This window comes from Trachypithecus francoisi, unplaced genomic scaffold, assembly GCF_009764315.1.
Source record: "Trachypithecus francoisi isolate TF-2019V2 unplaced genomic scaffold, Tfra_2.0 Contig01474, whole genome shotgun sequence".
NCBI classification, from domain to species: domain Eukaryota; kingdom Metazoa; phylum Chordata; class Mammalia; order Primates; family Cercopithecidae; genus Trachypithecus; species Trachypithecus francoisi.
The window spans coordinates 4,212,967-4,217,943 of NW_022681435.1; the positions used below are offsets into that span (position 1 = coordinate 4,212,967).

At 42.6% G+C, this 4,977-nt stretch overlaps 1 long non-coding RNA gene across 2 annotated transcripts; it reads left to right on the forward strand.

Annotated features, from left to right (window-relative positions):
* Nucleotides 1-401: 401 nt before the first annotated feature.
* Nucleotides 402-4,738, forward strand: LOC117098795. Of its 2 annotated transcripts, none has more exons than XR_004443604.1 (3): nt 402-485; nt 3,458-3,688; nt 4,629-4,738. It is a non-coding gene; the product is annotated as an uncharacterized LOC117098795 (long non-coding RNA). The 2 variants fall into 2 exon arrangements; XR_004443603.1 differs by having other exon boundaries at nt 4,632-4,738.
* Nucleotides 4,739-4,977: the final 239 nt, after the last annotated feature.

Here is a 4,977-nt window from a genome sequence, read left to right on the forward strand (position 1 = left end):
CTACATAGCATGAGCTTAGGATCTTAGTAGGCTCCTGTGACTGGTGACTCTTCTGGCTCTAGAAATCTGGGGAGGTGACCAGGTCATACATGGCAGTCTTCCTGTGAGGAACGTTAAGCTGGTTGGAACTTGGGGTTCTGAGGGGAAGATGTACTCACCAGGTGACCTGCCTGTTCTGCCTCGGTGGCCTCCATGGCTGCCTGCTGGCCGCACGCCCCCACTCAGCAGAGGAATGGACTTTCCAATCTTGCTGAGTCTGTTTGACCAAAGGTGATGCTGACTTAGTGGCCTAAGGTCGTGCCCTCCCTCCCCCACTGAATCGATAAATAATGCGACTTATCAGAAAGAGAAAGAATTGTTTACTTTTAAACCCTGGATCCCATAAAGGGAGAGGGGAGAAGCCTAAAGCCACAGAAGCTGTGGAAGGCGCCATCCTGCCTGTCACAGGAGGGGCCCTGGGCTGAGAACACCGGAGCTGACTAGGGGTAAGTGCGGCTCTCCCCGGGCGCCGGCGAACCCCCGTGAGTGATCAGGCTGTCCTTTGGGGTGGCCGCTGACTGAGAAATGATGGGAGGCTGCTGACGCCAGTGTCGAAGGAGATGCCACTCAGCACCTGAGCAGCAGGAGGTGTTGAACACACTGTCACTTTGTCTTCCATAATTTTTCTGATTCTTCAGAAAGCCTGAGGGAAACTGGAGACTTTCTTTAGAGAGAGTAACAGATGGTTTCCGTTTAAAGAAAAATAACAAAATGGCTTAAGGAGGAAAAGAAATGATCACCCTGCAGAGGGAGAGAGGATGAGGCTGGGGAGGAGCTGAGGGCTCAGGGACGGTGTGGGCTTTTATTTCTGCCCTTGGAGTGGCTGGACATTAAGCCAGTTCTTGTTTTTACAATGGCCTGATTGAACAATAACACCAAACCTTCATACAAAATGCCGGCATTAGAGTCATTCCTTTGGCATGCCTCTGTCCAAGTCATATTGTTCCCTCGACAGCACTAAAAATAGCTGGACACCTGTGCAGAAATGAAACAGCTCCTTAGGAATCCCCAAGCCTCAGCAATTCTCTTTAAAAAGAGTCCATGGAGGCCCCAACTTGGCTAAAAATGTACCCAGTGATTCCTTCTTCACCACTGGTTGGTGAGAAACACAGGCGATTATAGGTGCCTGAATAGGGAACTTCCCAGATTTCCCTTCTAGATGGATTTCAATGAGGAAAGAAATACTGCTTTGCTCCCTGTTGACAAGAACATTCTATTTTAAAATTTCCATACACTTTCAAAATGACAACTCAGAAGTATAATACTGACTTCCTTTGTCATGCAGACTAAGAATCAAATGAATGCATTTAACACATCTATTTTAAATGGCAGTAAACGTGAATTCAGAGTAAAAAGCATCTCCATTTATCTTTCACTTTTTAAGAAAACTTTTTTTTTTATTTTTGGTACTGATGGGTTAGGTTTGCAGCAAGGTGACGCTTCATAGTCTCCAAAGCACCCAAACCCCAACGGGGTTGGCCCTAGAATGCTCTTAGCCCCTGGGAACAACATATTAAAGCAAAGACAAGCTGCTCGTGCCCAGATCTGACCTGAGAAAGAATAGAGAGCGTTGCGATATTCCTGGTACTTGGGAATCTAAGACGTCATGCTGGGAGCTGTGGGGCATACAGAATGCGTACAGAGTGATGAATTTACTGGAGGGTCTGGCTTTGTAAGGGCTTCCTCCTTAATGAGCTTTTTTTCTCACTTATGAAAAGAAATGCAGGGCATTAAAAGAGTAGCAAACCAAATCTAGCCTGTTTTTCCTACTCACAGGCCCAATGGGAAAGCTGCATTCTGAATTGGCCGCAGCAGCTAGAGATGCCTAAAAATTTCATCACGGTTGGGAAGACGGGGGGCAGGAAGATGACAGCGCACAGAAATTGTGTGTGTGTTTTTTTTAGAAATGGGATCTCAAACAAGTGGGCTCAAGGGATCCTCCTGCCTAAGACTCCTGAGTAGCTGAGACTCCAGGAGAAATTCAGGATTAATAGACAGCCATTCAGGAATGGCTAGCACTCAGCCTTTCTCAGGGAGATCTCAGGAAGTAAGGCATAAAGAGAGATGGTGGGAGATTTATGTGGATGGGATCAGAGGCCCGGGGAAGCTCAACAGAATCCCTCAAGGCCTTTTCTACACTGTAGAAAATTGTGCTGGCGTTTGGACAAGTCACCCTGATTAATATCCAACATCTTTGCCTTAAGCATTATTTTTTCAAAGGAAATAATGTGTTAATACATCCCAACTTGTGTATAATGTTTCTATTTGTTATTAGCTCGTACTATTTAAGTTCAGTTGTTAAATCTGAAAATACTAGAACATTAAAAATTTGCAAAATGAGAAATAATTATGTGAATTTTAAAAATGCCAGAAGTGGATCCTGGCATTAACCACTTTTAATTTATTTTACTAGCGATATATTATTGGATGACTTTTTTTTTTAAAAAAAGAAACCTTCTGCTTGCTTGTTTAAACTGCTTTGTAAATTGATAATTTAACAACTTCTGCAGAAACAAAGAAGTAATAAAACATGATGGGCATTTTAGCAACGTTTAAAATTTGCTCACAAGACAAAATGATTGGCACTCAATATGTGTTTAGTGATAGATGCAATAATACCGTAAAATTATTATACTGCATAATAAAGTATTTCACTAACAATTTGCTAAAAAATTAGTCTGAGGCCTGCCACTCAGCACAGCACAACTTTTCATGTTTGTGACAAATTGTCTGTGAGTAGGGTGGGCTCCAACTTTCCCAATTTCAGGAGAGTATTTTGCAAGAAGGAATTTGTATTGAGAGTCCAGAAAGAAAATTGCTTAAAATTTTTTAAATCCTCATTTTTCTCATTTAAAAAGTGCCACATGAATCATAAATTAACAAATGCACACAAAAGGAGAAAATAAAAAGAAACCATAATTTCTCTACTGAAAGATAACCATGGTTAACATTTGATGTTTTGGCCTCAGGCATGCATGCATTTTTTTTCACAGAAAGGGACTCATACTCTGTATATTGTTTTATAAACTGCTATTTAATTCAATAACATATCTTGAATTTATTTCCAAGTCTACCAGACTTTTCTACAGAATCAATTTAAATGATCACGGTGTATCATAACTATATTACTCTTCTCCTATAGCTGGACATTTAGGTTGGTTCCAATGTTTACCCTTATAAACAATGCCACTATGAGCAAGCTTATAGGTAAATCTTTCTACAAATTTTTGACATTTTCCTGGAGATAGATTTCTGGGCCATAGAAATCGAGGTTGATTTGGGGTGGGGGGAGTTGGTAAGATTTACCTGTAAAAGTTGATTTGGGGGGTGGGGAGCTGGTAAGATTTACCTGTAGTGCATTAACTTCCTCAACTCTTTTCATCTTCCATCTGTTCCTTCCCTCTTCTGTCTTTTGCAGATTATTCAAAGCCAAAAGCCAAAAGAGCCCCCATGGAGAAGTGGCGGATGCTCAGATGCTGCTATGGAGCCCTGAGAAGTGAAATGAACCCAAGCCCTTACCTAGGATAGAGCGCTCCAAGCGCGTCCTCCGGGGACCCTTTTAACCAGTGAATTGTTCACCTCTCACTGTTTCTTCCCAACAGAGCTAAGAGACTTCTAGAGCTTCTTGTGATAGTCAGCGATAGCCCTGGTATGACCAGGAGGTGGGGATTTCTGTTCTAGGTCCCTCAGCAAAGATTAAGCAGGACAAGCCTGGCTCCTGTGTTAGGAGGCGCTGTAGGGAAAAGGAAGGACAAAATGGGCCACCACACACCTGCGTCCACTGCTGGGCCGCACCCAGAGTGCTGGCGGTTTGTGGCAGCGACTGGGGCCACCTAGAACAGTTCTAGGGTTCGTAGTCATTCTCTCTGAGTCATGGAAGACTGCCCAGGAGGCAAGTCCCACCTAAGAGAGTATGTCTCAGTTTAGGCCACTGGCACAGCCTGCTGCCTTGCAAATGACGACATTTCATGAAAGAAAGCCAGGGCCACAGACAGGGACCAAGGAAATCCGTCACTTAGTGGAAGATAACAAATCCACAAAGTGAAAAGGGGAAGAAAAAAAAGAGGCAACTTCAACACTCCAACCCCATGGGAGCAGACCAACTTTCAGTTTTTGCAGGGGAATAATCACAGCTTGAAGAGGGTGATTTCATGATCTACATGAGAATAAGGTGCTTTTTTTTTTCCTGAGAAATACCGAAGGGTTCATTTTCAGCTGTTAAAGATGGGCCAGTTTTAGGGCTAAAGCAAGGCTCTGGTCAGATGTTAACAACTCAGTTATCCTGGGGAAAAAAATAACTGGCTCCCAACTCTTTCCCTTTTCAGCATCTGCAGGAAAAGAAGGAGTAGATAAATGCTTTATTTCCTCTCATTCTCCATGGTGGCCAGGAGTTCACATAACGATTAGAAACCATTTTTAACAGGAAAGCCAAGTAAATCCGGTAGGGATTTATTCGGAGCTCCCTTTTTGCTAGAAAATGAGTATCATGAACTAAAAATGGACTCATTTCCTCTCTCTCCATCTACCTCTCTTTCTGCTCTCCCCTCATCTCCCACCCACTGCTATGGTGGAAAATGACTGTGGTCAAGAAGATTGAACATTTGAGGAAGACCAGATGCCTTTATATCCAATAGATGCACGGAGAGTAGATCACAACACATCTAACTGCTGTATCCCCGTATAAAATAATTTTAATTTTCCTAGACTGCAGAATTGATCACATTTACTGATGATTGATTGAGAAGTATGTGAGGAGGTAAGAGTTGGAGAGTATTCATTTATTCGGTCAGATTATTCTAATTTATAATGTGGTCTTCCCGTAAATATTTATTTCCGGAAATCTATTCCCTCTAGAGATTCTTTCTCTCTCAGCCATTTTAGAAAATTTTTGCAAACAGAGTTCCTGTCCATTTTCACAGGACATTTTTGCAGAAGGGG